A 26,474-nucleotide genomic window follows, 5' to 3' on the forward strand; every position below is an offset into this window, starting at 1 on the left:
CTCTGGTACGTAAGGATTTGGCTTTGCTGGCTCTTCACTGTCCTGCACAAGCATGCTTTCCTTATGATTCTCGGGCTCCTTCACCTCATATCCCTATAGAAGTACATATGGTTCTATAATAAAAGCGATGGTCAGGAAGTTAGGCTGCTTTTGGAAGGATGGAACAGGACGCAACTAGCATCTTCAAGTATAAAGCACGTTTGGAAGCCATGTCAGAGGTAGCAAAGCTGGGGGCCAGCATGGTAGCCACACAAGCTGCCTTAACGAAGGGGGCACACAAGAGAAACTTGGTATGCTTAGAGAAGGTGTTAGGGTCACCTAGTGCCTGCTCAGGCCCCGCCCCCTGTGGGGGAGCTCCGCCTCCTGTTGGGGGGCAGTTTCATGGGTGCTAAGGTGGTATTGGTCCCATAGTTGGCTGCATTGTGAGCTTCATCCTGTCTCCAGGCAGTCTCCAACCTAGTACAGAGAGCTGGGAATTGGATCAAGGAGAAGACTTAAGAGTTATCTTGGGCTGAGATGTTCAAAAGGTCGCACAAACAGCCCAGTTGTAGGTGTCCCACCCTCAGATGCCAGGAGCTGTACCTGTAGGCATCGCAGCACACGTGAAGATAGTCTTAAAATTAATGGCCATGCGCGTTGCCACTAGGTGGCTGGACTTGGGCCGGGAAAGCTTCAAGGCTGTGGCTTACGAAGAATTGACACGTGGAAGAGCAGCCTGTGGCGTGGGCTGTAAGTGGGTTCAGTCCTGGGGTTGGCTCTTGCAGTGGAGCAGGGCTGGGGGATGTTTCGTGGGCTGGTGCACACAGCTCTGAGCGCACGGGTCTCTTTGGAACCTGCCCACAAAGCCACCCTCTTGCCTCTGCTCTTTGTAATGACCAGGCGGGGTGAGTGCTGGGCGGGAGAATTGTGGGTTAGGTGGCTCCGGGTGAGCTCACAATGGGACGGAAACAAGGTTGTTTTAAATGGACAGAAGCTCTGAAGGCAAGTAATTACGGCACATTTCAGCCTCATGGACAAATTAGGGTTCTAGTTAATACAAATGCAAGATTAGGAAACATAAATCACTTGCACACCTGTAATCATTGAAGAATAGTTTGTTTAGTAGCCAAACAGCAGTTATGCCTGCTCTTACACGCCTTTCCCCTCGATGGACCTTGTCCCTTTCTCTCTCGACACTGGCTGAGTTCAGGCCCCTTTTGTCCCTGGCAGTGATCTGTGCACTTTCCCGCAGGAAAGCGGTGCCTCCGTCAGAGCCCACAGCCATTTCTGAGGACATTGTCCTGAAGCCTGGTCTTCTACCCACTTCAGTTGCATCTTTCTGCCAAGATGTCATCTCTGTTTCTTGCCATATTCTCAGGAATGTGCAGTGGCACGAGGAGACAGTTTCTAAGGGGAATTTCTTTTTAGGCAGTAGGGACTTGATTCTGTCAACAAACAAAGCGGGTCCTGCCCAAGATAGAGAAGCTGTTTTCTGGGCTCTGGCTGATGCCCTCTCTATCGTGTTGAGTTGGCCCGACGTCAGTTCTGATTTTTCTCATCTAGTTATTAAGAGAATAATGTGGACGTGTAGATTACAATCTCACATAACATTGTGACCTAGCTTGATGCTCTGTTTGTAGTAGAGATTTAATGCCCTTGGCGGAAGGCGTGCTATGCATTCGCTGTGCCAAACGAGTCGGTGTTTATTGTGTCAAGTTCGCACTGGGCACTGGAAATGCAGTGGTGATCAAAAACGGTCACCGTCCCTGTCTGCTGCGAGCCCACGGTGTACTGGAAAGGATGTTATAGTGGATAATATACTGGGAAGGATTATTAGCAAAATGAAAATAATTATATAATTAGAACTCATGTTAAGCAGCTGGAAAGAACCAGGTCTCTCTGAAAGGGTATAATGCGTGTGAAGTGGGCAGGGAAGGCTTATCTGAGAGAGTGATTTAGAAATGAAGACCTGAAGAGTCATTGGGGTTATCCAGGTGGCAAGCCCAGACATGAGAAGGAGTCACTGAGAGATGGCCATTGTGGCTGGAGAGCGGAGAGCGAGGGACGGGGACAGTGGCTGGGAGTGGGGCTGCTGAGAGGTAGGTGAAGGCCTGATGGCGCCAGACCTACGGGCCCGTCCTGCTGAGGACTTTGCGTTTTATTCTAAGTGCATGGACGGCCATTACAGGGTTTTTGTTCTCTTTCATTTTTCAAATTGAGGCGAAATTCACATAACATAAAATGAACCATTTTAAAGTGAATAGTTTAGTGGCATTTAGTACATTCACAGTGTTGTGCAACCACTGTGTTGTATCTGTTCCAAAACATTTCTGTTGTCCCAAAGGTAACCCCACACCCATTAAGTAGCCATTGGAGGGCTTTTGAGGGAGTGATGTGGTGTGACTTGTACCGTGTTTCCCCGAAAATATGACCTAGCCAGACTATTAGCTCTAATGTGTCTTTTGCAGCAAAAATTAATGTAAGTAAGACCTGGTATTATATTACATTACATTGTACTATATTATGTTATTTTATACGTGGTATTATTCTATTCTATTATATTATACCCAGTCTTACATTATAGTAAAATAAGACCGGGTCTTATATTACTTTTAGCTCCAGAAGACACATTAGAACTGATGGTCCGGCTAGGTCTTATTTTCGGGGAAACACGGTAGTATGTAAGATCTTTCTGGCAAGTTTCTGGAGAATGGATTGGAGAGGGCAAGAGTGGAAGCAAGACAGCCCACCTGGAAATTACAGTCAAGTCCAGGTGAGATGGTGGTGGTGGCTCCCTTAAGAAGAGACAAGAATAGTAGCCACAGATACGGAAAAGAGGGGATTATCCAAGACAGAGGTACAGAACCGGGCTTACTTATCCGTGAGTGACTTCGTCCCCTTGTAAATGTCTACATCACCGTTTCCCAGAGGGTCATCTGTGCCCCATTCAGATCAATCTAGGAGGCCTGTTAAAAGTACAGCTACTTACACGCACCTCAGGATACTGAAGCAGAGGGACCAATGAGGGACCCTAATGGATTCTGGCTGTCCCTGAGGTTTGAGAACACTTATTGTTGCTGACTTTGTCATTCTGATGCCCTTTAAGATGGAAGGTGACCAGGCAGTCCATCAAAGTGAGATGACTTAGAATGAGACACAGAGTAGACAAAGGATAACCTAGGGCATGCTTGTAAGTTTGAGTGGGAGCGATGCTTTTTGGGGGATGTATCTTTAACTTGATCCCCGAGGCAGATGTGTTACATGGACAATTTTAGGTGTGTGTGGGGGTTGTTTTCTGTGCTTTTCTTTTTTAGAGTATTGTGACTCTCCCAGATTAAGTGGTGACTGACTGAGAACAGTGGCATGACCGTGAAAACCATGTAGGCACAGTGCAGCAATTTATTGTAAAAGAGACAAACAGCTCCTGGAGATTAGCTTGTAAAACAAACCATCCTAGTATATTTGCAGTTCCCTTGTAGCTGCAAGATTCCTATTACTTTAAAGAGATGTTGGCTTCAATTAACTGATTTTAGAAGTGGGAGTTTTTGAGACTTTAGAGTCAGAAAATCTTGTGGTATAAAAATCACCAATACACAAATTAAGATTTTTGTTTTTTGACTTCTGTTTTCCATTTGACTTTGGTAGGTTTTTCTAACCCAGTGTTAACTTTTTAGAGCTGTCACTTGCAGCCCGAGTCTGCGACACTCACATGTTCCTATCCCAGTGGTGTTTGGAGCTTTCAAATAATCCCCTTCCATCCACCCGCTCCCAACAATTTATGACATACATTTGGTTAAGTTGTAATTTTAGAACTGAAAGGGGTCATAGAGAATGTGTAGTTTGCTAGTTTGCTTATAACTATTACCCTTGGAGAGCTTAAAGTTGTCAGAATAAGGCTTTCCTATTGAGGAGGGGGGTTTGGTCCTGGGGGATTGACCCCCATGAGTAAGTGTGTATAATATCCAGTGGAGTCAAGGATTCAATCCTCTTCTCTACCTAACGAACTAGCACCTCAGCCCAGCCACCCCTCTGCAGCTTTTGAGTGGCCTCAGTGGCACCTGCTCTTTCTGGAAGCAGCCATGTGTGTTGCTATCGCTGTATCTTCGGCCCTCCCCCTTTTTGGGATAGGAAGTGCTCAGCTTTTGGAAGAGGATGTTTCATTTTGATTAATATTATTCCCACTCTTCTCGAAGGCCACTTTGGCACCTCTGATCGTGTTTCTTTTTCAGCGTCCAAATTCAGACCTTAAGTGGTTGCGTTGCTTTGTCATGCAGTTTTATAATGTTTGAGGGCCTGCCTGGCTTCTTTGATTTCTCCCTCCCCCACTGGAACATTTAAGTTTAGAGGGGGGTGTGAGGTAAAGCTATCCATTTATTTCACACTAAAGATCAACAGAATCAGTTAATAGCCAACTTTTAAAAAAAAGCTTAATTTTTCTGTCCCACAAAAATTCATGCTATCATATAAGAGCAAATACTGTAGAATACAAAAAGGAGAGTAAAATAACTGAGAAATACTAGAGAGAATCATTATTGACATTTTAGTAAAATTCTTCCAGGCATAGCTCTTGGTCTCTGTCTCTTTCTATCTCTGTCTCTCTTTATATACATATGTACATTACAACACATACATACATATGTATATATATGTGTGTACATATGTGTGTATATATATTCATACATATATACCATGTACAAATAAAATGCTAAATAAATGGGATTTTGCTTTTATGTGCTATTGTGTAGTCTGTTTTTCTAACAACACGTGGTGGGCATCTTTCCATGTCAATAGATATATATTATCTTTTTAATGACTGGGTACTTTTATTGGATGATTTTCTTTGTAACACCAATCCTAGGGCACACTAGCTTAAATAATAAGAATACATGGAAAATTCCAGTGGGTGGGGACTTTTGGCATGGTTTCATTTGGGTTTCGGATTGCTTGCTGTACTTTTTCTTTGCTGCTCTTTGCCGTGCTCCTTATGGTAGCAGAGCACATCCCTTAGGGCCCATTCACTGCTCAGAGAAAGAGCTCTCAGTCTTCAGACTAAAACCCTGGGTTTCCTCCTGCTTGGCGCATCTTAGGTAATGTGACGGGGATGCCGTTTTCAATGCCTCAGATTTGGGTACAAGTTTATGCTCATCCCATCCAAACTTCATGAATGAGAAAGTCCGAATTCTGCTAGAGAAGAAGGAGGGGACCGGATTGCAGAGGGAGCAGCTAGCGGTGTCTCTTAGGGTTTACAAGGCTTAAACGTTCGTGTGGTTTCCAGTTTTCCCCTCTAAAAATCCTCGCTGCTTGAAGCCCGCTTGTACATATGTACACCGTTTTATGCTTGTGCAATAAGCTCATTTGGGTAAATTCTTCTTAGAGGAAGTGCTGGATCCAAAGGTTGGCCAATTTTACGTTTTAATAGCCATAAGCCATCAAAGCTGTGATAACTACAGTTTTGCCTATTATATGTTATACGTTGAAATCCCTCAACTGCCGGTTGTGAATTTTTTTCATTTTTTTTGCTTTTGAATCTTTTAGTGGAGACTTCAGAATTAAAGCAGAATGTCAGGTGTCACAATTTCTCTGAGCAAGACAAATTTGAAGTGACATAATTTGAGCTTAATCAAAGCTTCTCTGGTGTAAAATGGTTTACCAGAAGGCAAAGAGAAAAGGATGGCGAGGCATGGACTCTACCAGCTGCAGGCCTCGTGGTTGGTGGCTGCTGGCTCAGGGTGGACGGTCTGTGCGCTCTGAGTGCTCACCTGAGACATGCCTTTGGCACATGCTCTGCAGCCACTCTGTCGCTGTTCTCGTCCCCATCCCAGTGTGTAATAAAGATCAGCGAGGCGTAATTGGGAGTGCTGGGAGCTGATGGCCAGTCATGCACTCACGCTGCATTTTCAGCTGTAGTACTTACTACAGGGGAATCTGCTAGAAAAAATTAACTTACAAATCAGGGAAATCTGGGATGGCAGGACCTGGGGTGCCTTGGTCGTCGTTTTGAGGAAGTGAGTGGGGGAGCTCACTGGGATGACACACTTTTAGGGACCCGATGAGGTGCTCTCTGCCATGTTGGCCTTTATTAACGTGAATGAGAAGGACATTTGGACAGGAACCTAGTGGTCTCCGAGTTACAGTCTGTGACGGGTATTTTCAGACACGGTTGCAGATGCCATCCAATGCAACCCTCATTGCAGCATTGTTTGTTTGTTTGTTTTTATGCCAATAGTAAGGGGAAAAGCTCAGACGGATTAAATCACTTGTCCACCATCATAGCTGGTAAGTGGAAGAAACAGGAATTTTGAGCTTTCTTCCAACACGTTGATGCCCCTTGTCTCCCAAAATGGAAATTATGAATAGCAACTTGCTTTATTTTAACTGATGGTACAAAAGAAGAAGTGCAATGTTTAGTTTTGAAATTGAGATACGGCATTGAAGAGATTCCCCTGATAACTGTAAAGGATAAAAAGGAAAGTGCAAATGGCCCAAATGAGGTGTGTGACCTAGAGAATAAGGAAGTTGGATCAACAGTGACAAAGAGAATAGGCTCATCTGTGGAAAATGACTGCAGGATGAGAGTTTCGTGAGCATGAGACATGTGGATAAGGACCAAGTAGTAAAAACAGGTTAGGTAAAGTGGTGCGGTATATGTGAGCACATTCTAGAGCTATGAATATGCTCAAGAAATATGAATTATTATTGCTAAATTAGAAATGTTTATCATGGAAGCTTATTTCCATGACAGAATTTTATTTCAAAGTAGAGAAGTGGTGGCGTTTGGAAATGTGTACATTTGGCTGCTGTGTTCATTTGGGTTCAGAATGCTAGAAAGATATGGATCAAAAAAGCCAAACACTATCCTTATCAAGAAGGAAAAAACAAGAACAACTTATAAGTAAAAGCAGAACTTTATCAGGAGGGAAATACATTTATACTTAGAAAGCGAATGTTAAGGTGTAGACCACTTGGTGGAGAAAAGTGATGGCTTAAACTCACAGGGATGGAATTATGGATAGCACAGGGCGACTTCTGCTGACATTTCGAATAAGAGTTCTTTGTGGGTGTGGGCCAAAAGGAGGCCTCCACTTCTCTCAGTCTCTCTCTCCCTCCCTCCTCCCCTCCCGTTGCCAAATGCCAGGAGGACTGGAGGGCACTGACAGACTGAGTGGTCCTTGTGAGTCTCCTATTGCATGTGGCAACACAAGTATTCCATCCTTGAGCTCCTGCTGGCGGCTAGGTACTGCCTGCGTGTGGCGTCTGCCAGCGGACAGTCGAGTAAGAGCCACAGGGGAGAGTAGAGGGCTTTGGCACGTGCACAGCTGTACATGGCAGACCCTGCCCGCTCTAAGTGCTTTGCTGGGAGCTGAGTGCATTCTTTCCCGCCGGTGCTCTAATGAAGCCATTACAGAAAACCTGCTGTAGTGTCTCCATAGTCACGTTTATTGGAATTCACTCCATCGTCCAATTGCACTGATCATTAAAAAGTTTTAATGTGCAGTCTCAACTTTTCTCTCCTTGGCTTGAGGCAGTTGCTGCCCGCCCTGTTTGGCAGTTGCCGTGAGTGGCTGTGAGCACCAGTGATGTTATTGGCTGAGGAATAAAACAGAAGCTGAATCAAGTTTGGCTCCTAGCATACTTCAGGGCAGAGCTTCTGGTCCCAGGCTTAAAACAACACAGAAACAGCAGCTGAAAATGTCACTGAGCAATGCATCCGCGAATGGCCTTTGGTGCCCAGTGGGGGCATCTGGGCCTCAGCGTTGAAGATGCCGCTGCAGACTTCCAGTGCTCCAAATTTGTGCTCACGTCTCTTTAGTCTCTAAATCTTAGCGTGAAATATTTAGTACCCCAGGAAAGCTAAATTAATGGCGAGTCAGAGTAATTAAGGCAAAGTAAATAATCTCCAAGGTTCTCATTCCCCGTGAAACTAATTTCATATCTTATCCTTCATGTGTTAAAAATAGTTCTCTGCTAATTCAAGATGCCCATGCCCTGTGTTGCTGAAGTGTCCTTCAGTTCGATTGAAAGATGCAGAGCAGAGAGTTATTTTCAATTGGGCATTTTTTGTTGTTGTAGTTTAAGAGACACATTTTGGCACCGCGAGAGTGTGAATATCTTTGGGTGAACGGAGAGTTGGACACAGCTGTGGCTGGGCAGCTGCTGGGCCAACAAGCTGTGGTAACTTGCAGCTGGGACAACCTTTTCATCCGTGTGGCAAGAACTCCGTTCCCACGCTCCTGTCCAGTGATGAGATTGCAGGACGTTGGCCATTGCGTGACCTTGTCCCCGTGTATGGGTTTAGACACTAGCCCTGCTCAGCTCTTCTGAGCCACAGGGACATTGGGGCTTGAACATGATCTTAGAGTGTCTGTCACCTTCAAAGAATCAGCATAAATGAGGGAACAGTTATGAGCTTCTGAGTGTTTAGACCTCAGTGTACAAAGCCCATCGTTCCACAGCTGAGCTATTGCTGTGACAATAGCCCATTGTCCCAGGGCCTGAGAGGACGCTTGGGCCTGAGGGCATGGCTGTGACCCGCTGCTTCCCCACACTGAGGAAACTGCTCTAGCGTTGATTATTGCTACAGCAGTGGCCTTGATGGAATGAGAGAATTCTTTTTCCTTGTGATAAGAGAGTATCTGGGTTAGAACGACCACAGGTGTTTGAAGAGAAATGCGTGACATATGGACCCTCCGTTACCTACAGCCGAAATGCGAGATTGTTATCTTGCTGTTGCTCACTCTCAAAAGCCCTACTTATCTTTTTCTCTTCAAAGAGCTGCCTCAGCCCTTTCGACTCCAGAGAAATGCTGTTTTGCTTTTAAAAAGTTGTGAGGTGGCCATATGGGGAGCCACAGGCCGACCTCGGAGACTGCGGCTCGGTCCCCGACCCCTGGGTAAAGCGAGTCACCATCTTTGTGCTGGTGGAGGGTCGCGCCTTCAATGGGTAAAAACCACAATACCCGTGAAACACAAAACGGGGTGCAATAAAATGAGGTCGGCTTGCGTCGCTTTCCAGCACAGTGGAGTCTGTTTCTAGTCACACATCTGTGCAGGAAAATGGGGCTAATTAATGGAAGGAGAAACACGCTGCAGCGACTGTCATGCCTCTCGCGCTTTTTGATATTTAGTTTTAGAGTTACTGGAAGATGTTTTTGGTCAGTGAAGTGTTCCCTTTTGCTAAATTTTACATTTCTCTTTCTGAGGAAAAAAAATGTTAAACTTGAGTTGAGTGTTGGCATGTGGTACGTACGTGTGGGGAATAACAACATTTTTGCTGTACGTAAGGACGTCATACGCTCTTTGCACGTTGTGACTTCTTACTCTGACCATCTTTATGATAATCCCTACGTGCATTGCTGCAGCCCCCAACAGGGTGCAAAGCCCCGGGTCAGCTTTTGATCATCAGGACTGGACCGTAATCGTTATCCCTGTTTCAAAGGTGACGACGTTGAAATTTGGTGAAGTCAGCTTGCTATTTATTCCTTCACTGACTCACCCTTTAGTTCGCAAACTGCTACGGGGTGCGTCCTAATGTTATGACAGTTCCGAATGTATGAAGTGAGGCGACCCCCGCCCTCACGGAGCACAGGCCACACAGGACATGGATGGGTGTGGGTACCTTCACGGTGCGGCCAGCATCGCGGTGCCGTGTTAGAGGTTTGCTCGTACAGGCAGGTACGAGTCATTCTGACCAGGGAATTGAGGTGCTGGTCATAGAGGGGAGGATTGGCTGGGCTCCAGAGGGCCTTCAGGGAGAGACTGTCGGTCAGAGCTGAGACAGAAAAACAGAACGTTCCAGAAGAGCAGTGTGATGTGGCTGGGGAGTAAGAGCCGAGGCGATGAAGCTTAGAAGCTCACGTCGCTTATAAGTGACAGAGCTGGAAGGTAGGGGCTTCCTGCTTCCCGCTTCATGTTCTCCTTTCCACTACATTCTTGGTGGCGTATTTGGGTTTTCTTTCTTCTCCTTCTAAATACGTCGTTTGCACCCTCTGTACAATCCATGTTGAAAAATGTGACGCATAGGGATTTCGTACGACTCATCAGCTACAGGCACCGCTTGCATTATGGTCAATGCGTGACTCTGGGTGTGTCTGTCCCTCTGTGTTAGTTAAGCTGAAGTGACTGGGCTGAGGCCCAGACGTTCTCAGGTAAGTGTCCTGACAGGCGAAGCAAATGCCATTTTATCAACCACAGACCAGGCACACTTCTGCGTGACCCAGCCCTCGTGCACGGGTCGCCCAGCGTATGTATATTTGGCACTTGGAAATCTATAAAGCCTTAGTAATTATTCTGAAGGGGTTGGTGTTTTTTTTAAAGCTGTTGCTCTGGTTTAAAATGGCTTTTTGTTCACAGCGATGAGTAAGTACTACACATAATTGAAAATGACCTGAAGAAGGAGGGCAGAGTGGAGGAAGGCATATTAGCTGCTGGCTGACACTTTTGCTTTGAAAGCAGGTGGTTTTGTTAGATTTTGTACACTGTAGGTGGTGTAAAGAACAAACCTTCCCATTTTTTTCCCCCAAGAGCCATGATGTTATCTTAGTAATTGAAAATAATCTTCTAAAGTTGCTCTTTAACTAGATTTACACAATCCCCTTTCAAATCATCTGTTATCTGCCCTTACATTTCACAGCAAATGTTGCTGTCTGCACAGACCCTGCTAATAAGAAGATCAAGTGTAACTCTTTTCATGATTTGAAATAAAGTGTTTCTATTGTAATTATCCTGGCTTCTGGTTGTGCTGCTACAAGTGGGCTCATTTCTCAGCTGGGTTTATGAGGATGTTTCATTGGGGAATGTAAGGCCTTCTGTTCCAGCAGTGTTTTCTTGCATAAACGTCTGAAGGATTTCTCTCTCTCAATCAGGTTAATTTTTTATGTTAAAAAAATATTTTATAGCTATTTCAGGGTATGGGCTGGGATTAGGGAGAGGTAGGTTTGGAGAAAGTTTTTTTTCTGCTATATTTGGGTGACACTTGAGAGGCGCTATACCCCCTGTTTATATCTTTACTGACCTCAGTTTTGCAAAATTAAAGTGACCAACTGTACCTATTTTACTGCAGTGGGCAGGTTTTAAATTGGTGTTTTATGGTGGTGGCGAGAGAGGTAAACATCAAAGGTGCTGCTAAGCATGTTGTGAGAAGCTGTTTCCTTTGGAATTCCTTTTGAATTCTTCAGGAATAGGATAGATTCTCATACGTTTAAGATACCCATTCTCCATGAGTCTTATAGATCTCTGACAGTGCACGTAACTATTTCTAGCCTGTGCTCACATGTTATTTTTAAGTTGCTATGTTATCCCCCTATTGCATAATTGATCTGCAGAAGCCTTTTGGTTTTCCTAGGCTAGCAACATTTTCAATAATGTCTTCTTTGAATCAAAATTACTAATTATTTCCTCAAGGAAGCTATCAGTTAAACCGTAGAAAGATAAAAGCACATTAAGTCCTATTTAAGTTGGACTATTGAATCACTCTGAGACTGTACGTAGGAGGTTCTCAGTGGGTATTTGTTACTGGTATTTGGCGGAGTGAAGAAGGCCTGAGGGTTGAACGAAGGACGGGGCCTGAGAGGGAAGACACAGAGGCAACTAGTTGGTTTTCAGATGGCGTTTGACTACATTCCTCATGGCTGCACTTCAGGGCCTGTTGAAATGGTGAGGTGGGGCCCAACTCCTTCCTCATGGAACAACTGTGCAAGTCCCTTAAAATTTTGAGCCGAATTTCCCTTGGGTCCAAACTAAGAGGGTTCGACAAGTTGACCCTCAAAGATCAAAGATTCTCAACTGCTCTGAAATGACAAATTCTCTAAAATATGAAGAATGTTCAATGCACTCATATACCAATAATAAAGAGAGTGGGTTCATGAGCAGTAGTTAAACTATATGGTCTGTCTTTTTAGGCTATCCATTGTATCAATGAATTCTATTAGGAGGGATAATTGGGAATTGATTGGACCATTTAGACACCTTTTTAATTACATTAACAAAAATATAACTATTCCATAAATATGCCTATTCACAGGCTTCATGTAATGTGGGAGTTTTTTTCCCTTTAAAATCCCTTTGACCTTAGCTGGAAGAAGCATTGTTTGGTGTTGTAAATGGTAAGAGAATAAATATCTTGCCTAATTACCACAGTTAGCGACCAGCAGCAGTGCCTTCTCAGGACGCAGCCTTCCAAGTGGTTGCTTGTCCCAGAGAATCAACTTCCATCTGGTGAAAATGGGCACCACTGGCTCATGCTCGTTGGCGGCAAGAGATCCAGGCTGTGCTTCTACTTTTCTATGTAGTGTTTTGTCTTGTTTAGTACTTACCACGTCTCCCACTTAAAAGAGATATAGGAGTAGTCATGGGGAGTTAAAATCAAATTTGCCCCGTGGTTAACTGACCAGGTGAAGAAGTTGAGAAGGAAGAAACTCAAGTCCCACAGTTAAAAGGAAGCTCATTACCCACTCCCCGTGAGCTCAGTTGACGGACACCTGGCCGTCCTGTCACCAGTAGCTCCCAATATGCACACCCGGGCAGGAAGGGAAAAGTGAAGGCAGGTATGCGTGGAACAAATGGAAAAGGCTACACGTGGAGCCTACATGTATCCTGGGGCTCCAAACGGAGAGGAGACAGTAGTGGTAACGAAGTTGACATTGCCCCTGAGCTGCTTTAACATAGGAGTTTCTCACTTAACGGAGATGTGGCCAGATGAATTCTTCAGACTTTTGCCAACACTCAATCTCAGCATCACAACCATCTCAGACACACCCAGGTGCATTGAACACCAGGAAGCCAGCTTTATTTGACATTGGGTGTAGAAAAAGTGACGAAGGAGGATTAATTAGATCTGCAGGAGGAAGCCTGGGGGAGGGCAGAGAGACGCATGCTCTTACTTGACTGTTTCGTCTCCTCCTGTTCTACTGCCGACTACTTGGGACCCTGTTTCCAGCCCCTCTCCTGTAAAAGTCAGTAGGAGTGCACTGACGGAGGCTGGAAAGTGACACAGATTGGGCTGGAAAGTGACGTCATAGTGTTGTAGAGCAGAACTCCTGGGTGATTCAGCAGACACAAATGAGGAGACAAAGGAGCCACTGTCCCTTTAGTAGAACAGGAAGTAGAGGTGGGTCCCAGCAGAGGGTAACTCATCTGCGCACAATCCCATCTGATGCAGCAAAGTGAGCCGGGCACCCCGGGACAGTGAGTGGGGAGCTGTGGTTTGCAACCCGCGAATGGAGCGCCGTTTGTGTGGCAGTGTGTAGGTAGTTTTATATACTGTCATGGAATAGAGCGGGTGCTTTTCTGTCACAGTGTGGAAAATGCCCTGAGAGTAACCGCGTGAATCTGAAGTAGCTGCGAGGTGTTTGGTAGGGTGATGGTCCATCTGACGGTGCAGAAAGATGAGGGTGCATATGTTCCTGTGGGCTTTAGGTATTGTCTGTATTAGTCCTTGTGTGAAATAAAGGTGATTTCCTTCAGACTGAAAACATCTGTTACACTTTTTTTATGAGGAATTTGCTTTTCCTTACCTCCGTTTCTTTACATCTGAGTGGAAAATGAGGTTTCTTGCGGGCATTTCTGCTGTGGAAGCGTGGTTTCCTGGAAATAAAATGAGGGCTGGGAAGAGGAAGACCCCAGGCGTCTTGACTCTGGGCAATTCACTGAGAATTTGTGTAGTCAGAGCTTCCCTCTTACAGTACTAATAAATATGCTCACCTTTTTCTGTAGCTCAGGAATTTGGAGAAAATACATGAGGTAACAGAATCAGTGTTTGAGCTTTCTGCAGGGAGAAACGCTATATAATCTTAACCAACGTAATGCTCGCTGCCAGGCGGGTTGTGTTGGTTTCTTTATCTTTTCTACTTTAACACTCTGGAAGTAAAGTCAGGAAATCACGGTCCCTCTTAGCTCCCTGAGAAGATTTCCTACAGATCCTGTGTATTTGAACTTTGTTTTAGGCAAAGAGTCTTTTTACGTGAAATGTATGTGTGGTGCCTGTTGTTTGGGTTCCCTTGGGAATTTTTTTTTTTTTTTTATCTAGCTTAATCGAATCCAAGGAAGGGGACAGTGTAGCTGATGGCAGAGGCAGGCAGTAGGGACAAGTGCCAGTGGAGTCCGGGGGCTCTAAAGGAGACAGCCCATCAGCGCACTGGGTAACCTGCTGAGTCGGTCCCTGGTTACGGGGGTGGGGTGGCGGGACCCAGACGGCCGGTGGCCATAGCATGCGGCAAGACTTGTGGTCCCCTCCATACCTTCGGGAGAGTGGGGAGTGAGGGTGTGGTCCTGGCATTCGTAATGATTACTAGGGGCCATTTGTCTGCTCTAGGGATGCAGGACAGCGTACATCTTGTTGCATTTTAGAAGGATTTAGTTTTTAGAAGTTTTAAATGAAATTCTAGCACAAACTGATACTTTTTTAGCTTTCTGGGAAGTACTTAACCAGACCAGAATACTCTTGGATGGTGGCAGATAATTGAAGTGTTCATTTTTATTATGTAAATGAAAAAAAAATGAGCTTTGTTTTCATGGTGTATCGTTGTACGGAAGCGAGGCTTACACTGATAACCTTTCAGATGCATAGATGCCTAGTGCGGTATTCCCAGATTCCCTCTGCTCTGTAATGGCCATTATTGTACATTTTATGATAATTAAACCATCATATTATTCTCCTGATAGAGTGTAAGTCTTATGAAGGCAGAGACCACATTCCTCTTGCTCACAGTGGTAGCTGTAGCATCTAATATAGTACGTGACACATAGCAAATGCTCCATAATTACCTGTTAAATGGATGGATGGATGGATGGATGGATGGATGGATGGATGGATGGATGGATGGATGGAGCTTGATTATTCTGTACTCAGGATGGATTCAGACGCCCTCCGAGAAGCAAATACCATAAGCGTTGCCCATAGCTACACACTGAAGAGATATCACTCTTCATCATTCCAGGTGATATAGAAATGCCAACCTGTGAAAACTATTACTCTTTATTTTTACATGCTTATCAGATGATTCTGGTGTGCAGCTTGGAATGTCAACCTCTGAGGTAGAGTTTTACAATTACATTTTACTCTGAAAGACGGTGGCTTCTCTATCACTGGAAGTTAGAAAAATAACGAGGCATTTTCATGTTAGGTGTGGTAGAGACTATTTGAGCATAGTATGAGGAGGGGGAAAAGTTGCATGGAGTAAGTTTAGCACTTTGCTCGTCTGCCTTGCTGTCATGCCCCCCAAAATCTGGCTGGACTTTAAACAAACAAAAAATATTTATTTACGTGACTGTTTATTTTTGGTAACTATTTGTGTGTATTGTTTGTTACCATTGCTACTAATAATAGCAATAAAAGCATGTATGAGATACTAATCGTCCTTCGAGCATTAGAAATATCGTTCCATTTCATCGTCTCACTGACGCCCTATTAGAGAGGCACTGTTTTATCCCCATTTTATAGGTACGGACATTAGGGCTTATAAACAAGTTCAGTCCCTTGCCCAAAACCATTCAGGTAGGTAGTTGTAAATTCACCTTTTTATTTTGAGATAATTGTACATTTACATGCAGTTTTAAGAAATAATATATAGAGAGATCCCTTGGATCTTTTACTTAGTTTCTCCAAAGGGTAATATCTCCTGGAACAACAGTACAGTGTCACAACCAGGGCGCCCACATCCGTACAGCAGGATACAGGACATCACCACCCCCACAGGGGCCTCCACGTGCCCGCCTTTGGGCTCTCACATGCGTCTCCTCTCTTCTTACCCTTCCCCCGTAGCCGTGACCCCAGCAGCCACCAGTCTGTTTTCTAGATTCTATAATTCTGTCATTTCACGAGTGGTATATAAACACAGCATGTGCCTTTTGGGGTTGGCTTTTTTCCACACAACATAATTCCCTGGAGATGCATTTGGGTTGTTGCTTCTACCAATAGTTTGTTCCGTTTTGTTGCTGAGGGATAGTCCAACTTTTTAATCACTTTTCTGTCAGACGACTTCTGGGTTGTTCCCAAGTTTTGACTACTATGAATAAAGTTGCTATGGACATTCATGTGTAGGCTCGTGTTTGGACATATCCCAGGTTTTTATTTCTCTGGGATAAATGCCCAAGAGTGCAATTGGTGGGTAGTTTCATGTTTAGTTTTTCTAAGAAACTGCCCAACGGATTTCTATAGTGGCTGTACCATTTTACATTCCCACCTGCAGTGGGTGAATGAGGGTTTTCCCTCATCCTCGTTAGCATTTGGCTTTGTCATTATTTTTTTTTAGCCACCCTGATAGGTATGTAGTGATACCTCATTGTCATTTTAATTTGCATTTGTGTTCACATGGCAGCGTGGCTCCATGGCTCCAGGCTGGCTGGTCACAAGTCTGGCTGGCTGTCAGCTGGAGGAATGAGGGTGGCAGAGCCACATGTCCTTCTGTGTCCCCTCATCCAGCAGACAAGGTTGGTGACTGGGCAGAGTTCTGAGGAACGAGAAGCTCACAAGCTCTTTTGAGACCTCCACTTGGAAGTGGCAGACCTTCACTCCCCTGTGCTCTGTTATGCAAAGCAAGTCACAAGGCCAGCCCAGATCAGGAGTGGGGAATACGCTGCCCAGATCAGGAGTGGGGAATACACTGCCCAGATCAGGAGTGGGGAATACACTGCCCAGATCAGGAGTGGGGAATACACTGCCCAGATCAGGAGTGGGAGAAGCTGCAAAGTCACTACCAAAGGTCATAGATACAGATGGGACAGAGTTGGGGGCCACTTTGCAATTAATATACCACATCGGGTGTCTTGGATCTTCTGTCCATTTTTGCCCTTTATAACACACACAAATATTTGTGAAAATATATTTGACTGGGAGTTGGAAAATCAATTGTGTGTGTGTGTGTGTGTGTGTGTGTGTGTGTGTGTGTTAAGAAATCGGATTAAGGAACCTGGAGCCCTAATATTATCCAGCTTGTTTATTAACACTTCCCTTCAGCATATGCAGGATTGGCTTCTGCCTAAATCACAGTGGGACAGTTAAAATTAAAGAAATGTAATCAGATTTTCATCCTTTTTTTTTTTTTAATTTTTATTTATTTATTTATTTTTTAAAATTAGTTTCAGGTGCACAAGACAAAGCAAAACTTAGATTTTCATCCTTTTTGTAGTGTGTTACACAGGCTACTTTCTGCCGATCCAGTTTCAACTCAGCTGCTTCTAGGCGGCCCTTAAATTCATTCAGCAAATCTTTACTAAGTGCCAGGCACTTAAAAAAAAAAGGAAAAAAAAAGAAAAGCAAAAAGGAGGCGCAAGGTCCCTGCTGAGGACCTGCAGTCCCATGAGAGACATGGCTGTGCTGCAGTGACAGGTGGTGTGTGGGGTGTGCCCCCTCGGGCACAGCCTTTGCTCTGCGCCTCTGGCACTTGTTCTGGTTTTTCTTCTCACCTGGAACAACGTGGCCTCCACTCTATTCTACTTTCCCACCCGCAGGTGTGTGGTCACGAGTGCCTGTGGGAGACTTAGAGGTTTGTCTGTGAATGAGGTGTCCCATGCATCCTGGCTGAGTGGCAGTGTTCTGGGGATGGGTTTCTCAGGAGGAAGGGATTTCTCTGCTTGCTGGTGAGTTCTGCTCATTTCAGTAATCAGCCACAGGCTGGCAAGAGGTAGTGCGGGTCTCACACCATAATTATTTATGGCTTTGACGGAAGCTCCAAAGCTCTCTGTAACATTTCAGTTCTTCAGCTAAGGTTGCACCAAAAAGTAAGCGATGTGCCGTCCTGCCATGTCACCTGCTTGACAACTAAGACAACTGTGGATTACTTTATAATTTCATTTTTGTTAAAAATGTAGCTGAGGAGAAATGTAAATGGGACAGTATCCACCAAACGGTTAGGATTGGGAATCTCTGGCTGGTAATGATGATTTGTTTTCTTCTTTAGTTAGGCTCAGTTGTGTTTTCTAATTGTATACTGTACAAATGTATTATATTTGTAAAAAAAAGAAATTAAAAAGTTTATGTGAAAGAAATTTAGGGCCCACAGGTAATGATTTCTGACCAGGGAGAGAGCATGGGAGCGGGAGGCTTTAGAGCTTCACGGGTGTCAGAGGCCCTGAGTGAAGGGGTGACAGAGCCCTCCTGATCGAATGTTATGTCCACTTAGAGAGGTAAGAAGCAGGGTAGGGGATGCTGACCCGATTCCATTCTCTGCGGTAATTCTTTGTGCTTCCCGGGTGCCCTTCGTACAGTGTGCCACTCACGTGCCACGAGGACGCTCTGACAGAGATGGTCGTGTGGAGGCAGGGGTGCAGGTGAAAATGCTCACATCCGGCCCACAGCCTTTCAGTTAGAAGCGTGCGTGGAAGTTTCCTGTGCAGTGTGGAAGAGCCGAGTGGTGTGTGTTCTGGGGCTTGGAACAATGGTGTCCTTTCTATGATGTCCCAAGCAGAACTGGTGATGTGAAGGATGGGGCAACATGTGACCTCTGAGTTTTCTGTTGTGGAGAACCCACGCAGCACACAGGACGTGCCGTGTCGTGGAGCAAGCATCCTACGTAACGGATGTAGGGTCAACAGGCTCGTAAGCAGACTTAGCAACACAGGCAGGCAGCATGAATCCACGTGCAGAAATTAGAGTCCGCAACGCTGGCCCAGTCATTCGGAACACAAGCAGCTACATGGAGCAAATACTCCCGTTCTGAAAGGTAAGGACTAGATTCCCATGAAGAAAACCTGGTCATAACAGGTTGAGAAAAAGCAGCAGAAACCAGCCTAAAGGAATCAAGGCCTAAAGAAAGGTGGAGCCTGGCTGCTGGCGGGCGCCCTGGAGTCCCTCAGTGCTGAGGGATTACACTGTTGCACGGTTCTTTAGAAACTGTTTTAGGAAGGACCGTTTGCATTAAATCGTAGTGTTTTCCCCAAACCACTTGGCTGGTGTTTTAAAGACTCACTCAAAGCATCTTAGGCCAAAGACTCGGAAACAGAAATGCTGAGGATATCTGTTTACTTCTCCTCTCTCCCCTAGACTACCTGTCTCCACAGCACACCTTTTCCCATAGGTAGCTCTGATCAGCTTCCTTTGTCCCCCTGGGCATTGAGACGTTAATCTTAATTCTTAATTCCAGTGTCCTCTGGTAAGATTCCAGGATACAATCTCAATATATATATATATATATATATATATATATATATATATATATATATATATTAAGCAATTGTATTACCATATCCTAGCAATGAGCAATCAGAAATTGAAATAAAAATGCCATTTACGATAGCACCAAGATGAAATACTTAGGGATAAATCTGACAATAGATGTGCAAAACCTGTACACTGAAAAACCATAGTATTTTGCTGAGGAAAAGAAGGCCTAAATAAATAGCAAGCTTTTACATGGTCAGAAGTCTCACCGTTGTTAGAATGTCAGTTTTCCCCAAATTGATATATAGGTTCAATGTAACCCCAATCAAAATGCCAGCAGTTTTTGAAATTTATCAGACAAAGCTAAAAAGTCACAGAGATACACAAAGAACTTAGCGTAGCCAAAACAACTTTGAAAAAGAACAAAGTTGAAGGACTAAAACTACTTGGTTTTAAGTCTTGTAAAGCTAAGTAATCAAGAGTGTGGTGATGATGTCACAACAAACAGTCAAACAGATTATTGGAACAACACAGAGACTCAGAAATAAACCCATACACATAGAAAACTGATTTTAGACAAAGGTGCCCAGGCAAATCAGTGGAGAAAAGATTGTTTGTTCAACAATGGCTCGGGAACAATTGGGTATCTGTAAGCAGAAAAATGAACATTGAACTATACCTTATAGTAAATGTATATATATATATATATATATATATATATATATATATATATATATATATATATATATATATATCACAAAATAGATCACAGATATCTATGTAAAACCTAAAACTATAAATCTTGTAGAAGAAAACAGGGAAATTCTTTGTGATATTGGCTTGGAGAAAGATGTCCTAGATATGATATTAAAAGCACAATGCATGAAGGAATAAATTGATAAACTGGACTCCATCAAAATGAACAGTTTCTGCTTTTCACAAGATACTGTTAAGAAACTGCAAAGATAAGCCACAAATTAGGAGAAAATATTTGCAAATATATCTAGTAATTGACTTGCATTCGGAATATATGTCACTCTCAAAACTTAAAAAAAATGGGCAAATGATTTAAACAGATAGTTTACCAAAGAAGCGATGTGGGTGGCAAATAAACACATGGAAAGATGCTCAAAATCATTCATCATTAGGGAAATGCAAATTAACATCCCAGTGAGATAATTCAATAGACATTCGCACGGCTCTAATTAAAACAACGGACCATGTCAAATGCTGATGAGGATACATACGGAGGAAACGGAACTTTCATTCACTGTTAGTGGGAATGTAAAATGGTACGGCTACTTTGGAAAATAGTTTGGCAGTTTTCTAAAAAATTACACATACCCCTATCACATGGTTCACCCATTCTCGCATCTAGCTATTTACCCAAGAGGAAGGAAAACGTGTGTCTATACAAAGACGTGGATATGAAAGTTCCTTGCATTGTGCTTCGTAAGAGCCAGAAACTTGAAACAACTCAAATGTTCTTGAGATGAAAGGACACTCATTGTAGCATGACCATGTCTGTGCTGAAACTACACAGGAATAAAATGGAATGAACTATTGATTCATGCAACTACTTGGATAATCTCAGTATAACAATGCTGCATGAAAGACGCAAGGCCAAAAATAAAAGTATGTACTATACTGTACGAGTCCATATATTTGAAAATATGGAAAATGCTAATGATGCTATTGTGTCAGAAAGCAAATCAGTGGTTGCCTGGGGATGGGAAGGGTGAGAAGGCAAGACTACAAAAGGGCATGAAAAACACTTGGAGGTAGTGGATGTGTTCATTATCTTGACTGTTGCCATGGTTTCACAGAGACGAGTGTTAAAACTTATGAAATGGGATACTTTAAAGTGTACAGTGTATTGAGTTTGAGTTATTCCTCCATAAAGCTATTAAAAATGGTGCAGTAACGTTCCGTGGCAGGCAGGAGAGCAGGACTTACGCAGGGCATTTTCTGGGCACAAAGAAAGGAGTGAGTCTCTGCTCGCTTCGGCAGCACATGTCCCCAAATTGCAATGATACAGAGATTAGCCTGGCCCCTGCGCAAGGATGACACGCACATTTGTGAAGTGTTCCATCAAAGAAAAAAAACACACATAAAAAATAAAAGAAAGGAGTGGTTCAGTCTTTCCTGGGAGTGGAGAGTTAGTAAAGCTTTACAGGGGTGGTGATCTTCACTGAGCTGAGAAAGATTGAATCAGCATTGTGGGAACTGCTACCAAGACAAAACGGTCCAGCTAAGAAGCTAGCATCAGCGAGGGAGGGCTGAGAGGTGTGAGGGAGCGTGGCAGAAACATTTGAGGGGTCCTGGGAGGTCCAGCGCCCTGGCAGCCATGGAGGTGAATGAAGCCAAAGACGCAAGCAGGGGTCAGACCCTGGAGGTCTTGTTCATCGTTCTGCACTATTAGGAGTTTACCTTTCAGGCCCAGGGCGGCCCCTGAAGGTGTTTGATCTGAGCAGTAGGCGAGCATATTCATTTTCGGGAAGATTCCCCTCACGTTAGCATGATGACTTATCTATGATAATTAGGGATACATAGGATTTTAGTTAAATAAGAAGAGTATTTTCCATTGATAAAGGTCCCATGTGAGCACATTTCCTGTGAAAGTATTTTATTTTGAAAGGGTCTGAAAGAAATTTGGTCACATGACAAATCTGGCCCCAAATGCCAACTGTGCAGACACATATGCACAGACATATGTACATTCCTGGATTTCTCTCCTGTCTCCCACTTGTACCCGACTTGTTCATGTAGAGGGCACATTCATCAATCTGGTTCCAAGGCTCTTTTGACAAAAGGTTCCAGATCAGAGATTCTGACTTAATCTAAATGGTAAACGTGCGTCACTGCAGAATCACATCCGAGTGCCACTGAGAGCCAGGGTCTTGCGGCCTGGAGATTCCGAAGGCGTCTGTGTGGTCCAGCTCCAGTGGCCCAAGCGCTCAAGGCCAGGCCCACCCTTACCAAACCCACCCTTGGGTGCTTTGAAAAGCCCTTTGCAGTGTTTCCAGCCAGCATTGCAAGGGCAGCTGATAATCCCTCAGCTGGAATGTGACACCGTGGACATAATCAAGGGATGCTGGAAGTAATAACACTGGCATGAGGGGACGATTGCCATCCAGAGCCCTCAGATTTCCACTTCTGCTTGGAGTCCGCTGCAGATAGTTCTACTTTCTGATAATCTTTGGTCACTAAAGCCAGGTGTGCCAGATTTGTTTACCTGGTGCGAAAGCCTTCTTGCTTTTTCTTTCTCTTGGGAATGGACCTTTAGCCACGTGTGTTGGAAAACTAAATCTCCAAGGGGTACGTCAGTGTACCTATGGGGAAAATCTAAATATTTTTGCTTCTGACTCTTCATACTAGTGGTTTAGTAATCGTTTAAAAATCAGATCCATTTAAAAAATCAGATTCAGCATTTGCGTGTTTGTTGAGGACTGGGGATGGTGAAGCACGTTAATTTTATAGTGTATTAGGATTACCGACAGATAGGTCATCATTTGATTTTAATATTCATTACCTTATATGCTGGGAGGGTAAATATTACATTCTGCAAAGAACTCTGAATTCTTGAAATTCATAAGTAAAACAATGATGAAATGATAGTGAGAATCATTTCATTTGCTTTATAGTTGAGCTGTGAGGACTGATTGTTGGGTTACTAACTGCTCACCTACCTTAAACACGGGGAGAAGAGAATGTGTGTGTTGTTATCGTCATTATTGTTTTTACTGTTCCTCTTAGTTCAGAAAATAACATCAGGCACATTCTCAGAGATCACTGGTTTGTGTAGGTTTTGAATGAAGTCAGGCCCTACTGATTCCCAGGTGAGGCGCAAGGCTAGTCCCCTGCGGGGAGCAGGTGTGTCTCTGCTGCCGTGATACTGACGCGGCCCTCGCTGCAGTTACCTACCAAGCCCAGCATTTCCATGGCTCCTTTCTCCAAGGCAAGCTCCCACCTGGGCCACAGAGGCCCCTCTCTGCACCTGTTCAAAGAGACAAAAGCAAAGTTATGTTTATCTCTATATAGCACAGATCTGTTGTAAAAAAGGAAGCATTTCAAACTTCACAAAATTGTTCCCGTGTAGCTTTGACTTGGTTACAAGCCACGGGAAGTGGGGACTTTTTAATCTCTCCTAGGAAGTACCTGTAGCCGAATTTGCTCTCGGCCTTAATCTTATTAATGTCAGAATATATTCATGCAAATAGTTTCATTTAAATGGAACTGACTCCATTTATAATAAATCTTCACTAAAATTCAGATGAGAGGAGGAAGAAAGAGTTCTGTGTAACTTGATGAGAAACCATTATGTAATAACGATTGGCGATGGTGACGATGACAGCTGATGATAACTGCACAGTATTTACCATGTGCCGGGCACTTTTGAATGGGCTTCACATATGGGTACTAATTTGACCCTTATAATGATCCTATGGGGTCGATGCTATTATTTTTCCTATTTTTCAGATCTGGAAACTGAATCTCAGAGAAATTAATTAACTTACTTGGTGTTACATGGCTTGTAAGTGGTGGAGGAAAATTCAGACTCAGGCAGTCTCATGTTAGCATCTGTGTTCTGAAGCAGTGTGCTATCTTGCCTCCTCATTACAGAACCTGTTGAAGAAATCATCTTAAAGACTCAATGTAAGTTCTGGTTTTAATGGCATAAATCACTAAAATAAAGCCGTTGCCTGGGCACAATTTATGGAGTTCTTACTATGCCAGGTACTGTGCTAAGTACTTTGCATGTATTATTTAGTATTTTGCATGTATTATTTAATCCTCTTAATAATGTTTTGAGGCAGGTATTATCATTCACATTTTGTAGATGAGAAAAATGAGGCTTACAGAGGTTTACTGGCTTGCTCAAGGCCAGAGAGTAATTTGAGATAGGATTCAAAGCCCAGTTCTTGACTCAAATGCTTGTGTTCTTAACCCTGAGCTAAAATGTAATAAAAAAGGACTCAAATTGGACTGTTTCATGCATAGGCAGCTCTATTATGCAAGTCATACCATTAATTTTGAACTTTTCAGTTAATATAAATAACTCATACATATCAGAATTGTTGCAGATTCTCAAACGGTTTTATCTTCACATTTAAAAGTGTGTCCAGTAATGGGACTGGTGCCTGAATAATGCTTGTAATTATTGGGCAGTATATTCTAGAGTGGGGGTTCTTAACCTTTTAGTGTCATGGGTGTCTTCGATTGTCTTTCTTCTTGAGTAAAGTGTGTGAATGCATAAAATAAAATATGTAGGGTGACAAGGGACTAATTCCATTGAAAGAGTTACCAAATTATTAAAACAAATTTGTTTTGTGGGAATACATGTGCTGCTTTATTAACACATTATATTGGAGGTAGCACTGGGTATAACAACCACTGTAATTCCAAACTGATTATGAGCCTAGATGATATTTTGAAATATCAACAATAACAATGAGATATGAAAATACCTATGATTTCTGTTGATGGCAGTTGTACAAGTCCTTCTAACACTATTATGATTTGTTGTCTAAATTCGTAATTGAAGCAAACGCTAAATTTCAGTTAGCCATTGATGAGAAGGTAGCTCTGATTGTTTTTCGCGTCTGAGTTGAAGTACCTGCATGAATTCTATCCGTGGACCCCTCTGGGACCCATGGACCCGGATGAACAAACTCTAGCCTACAGGGTATTGATTAATCTTTTGCTCTTCAAGTAAAGGTACCAATTTGATGTGTTGTTTACCTCTAGAGACGGCAAAAGCAGAAGTACACTTTCAAGGTCGAGGATGGGGTGACACATGCCCGGGAAGCTAGCTCATGAAGGGTAACAGTAATCGAAGCTGTAAATAGGAGACTTTGATATTAAAAGATTAAAAGGATGTTACTGACTTTATACCATGATAGAATCCACTAGACTATTACCTTTCCCAGGCCTTGTTTTTGTGTACAATAGTAGTACAATACCACGTTGGTTTATTCAGAAATATTTATTGTCTGCTATGTCCCAGGCACGGGGTTGTCATTTGTCTATCAATTTGAATCTCCCAGTTCTTTGAAATTATACCCATTTTTTTTAGACTAGGCGCCTGAAGTATGCAGTGGTTTTGATGTACTTGTAAGTGGTAGAGCCAGTCACCTGACTTTGCCTACGGGGGGTACCACCCACCCTTGCAGTAGTCCCAGCTTGCTAAACTAGAGGGGAGGGCTCGGTAACTGAAGAGTTTAGCTGCCCCAACTCCCAGGAACAGCTGAGACGTGGTGACACAGACTGGCATGATATATAGTCACGGTGATTTTCAACTGAAAATCACTGAACTTGTTAAGGGCAGATAAACTGCATTTTGAAGTTCAAATTGCTATTTGGAAGCAAGAAAGCAGATTTCAGGTTAATGGATTTGGAGCCAGATTACTTTGTGCTTGACTGGCTCTTGGTAAATCGGCCATATGTTCTGAGTCTGCTCATGAATTCTGTTTGCTCGCCTCCCGTTTTCCCTTTGTGCTGTTTTATTCACCAGTATCCCAGTCACTCTCAACCTCACTTTTCTGTATTTTGGCCGCCTCCCCTCTTTTATGTTTCAGAAATTCTCCATCACTTTCTGTCAGAACTCTGTAGATGAACAGTGATGATCCTCTGGACCCTCGGAAATACCTCTCCTTCTTTCATGTCCAGGTGGTTTTCACATTCCTGCTCCCCTCAACTTAGGGTCATTGGTTACGTTCTGCCCAGGTTAGAGCTCAGCATGACCACTTACCTTCGGTGTTAGTTACACTGCCTGTCTGATTCCTGCCCTGCCCTATCCCTAACCGCCCTCTGCCCTCATTACCCTAAGATAAACTTCTAAAAAGTTTGTCTCCATATACCAGTTTTTTTAAAAAATTTTAATTCAATTTTTACTCTTCAGAAGTTTTCCAGTAGCACATACCATACAAGATTATATAAAATTCAAACATTACAGAAATTCATTAATGTAGAAAATGAAGAGCCTATCTCATAATTTCCCGTCTGTTACTCCAAATACTTTCTTTCCTGTGTGTAGACTAACATACATTAGTATAGTTATTTATTTTCATATAAATATGAGATTACATCATATATATATTTCTGCAACTTGCCTTTTAAGAGTTTTACTTATCATATCTCATAGACATATCTTTATGTCAATACAAATAGGTATACTTCAATTTTTAAAGCGGTATAGGAGGGCATTTTATGTATATGTGAGAATTTATTTAATCTGTCCCTTATAGATGGATATTTGAGTTTACCATTTTTTTAATCATCACAAAGCTGCAAAGAATATTCACATATACTACAATTGCCTATAAAAATATAGTGTATATGTACGTATGTTCATTCTCAATAAAATTAAAGGGAATTTTCAAAGAAAACTATGCTCTTAATTC

The 26,474-nt window shown here is 43.2% G+C and overlaps 1 protein-coding gene and 1 non-coding gene across 5 annotated transcripts in view; both read left to right on the forward strand.

The window, feature by feature from the left end:
- ENOX1 (ecto-NOX disulfide-thiol exchanger 1) overlaps positions 1-26,474 on the forward strand; it is a 511,619-nt gene that overhangs the window by 9,788 nt on the left and 475,357 nt on the right. The window lies entirely within an intron of this gene.
- Positions 21,066-21,169, forward strand: LOC141571396 (U6 spliceosomal RNA). The gene has a single exon (XR_012496141.1). It is a non-coding gene; the product is annotated as a U6 spliceosomal RNA (small nuclear RNA).

Source organism: Rhinolophus sinicus, linkage group LG04 (genome assembly GCF_036562045.2).
Source record: "Rhinolophus sinicus isolate RSC01 linkage group LG04, ASM3656204v1, whole genome shotgun sequence".
Taxonomy (NCBI): domain Eukaryota; kingdom Metazoa; phylum Chordata; class Mammalia; order Chiroptera; family Rhinolophidae; genus Rhinolophus; species Rhinolophus sinicus.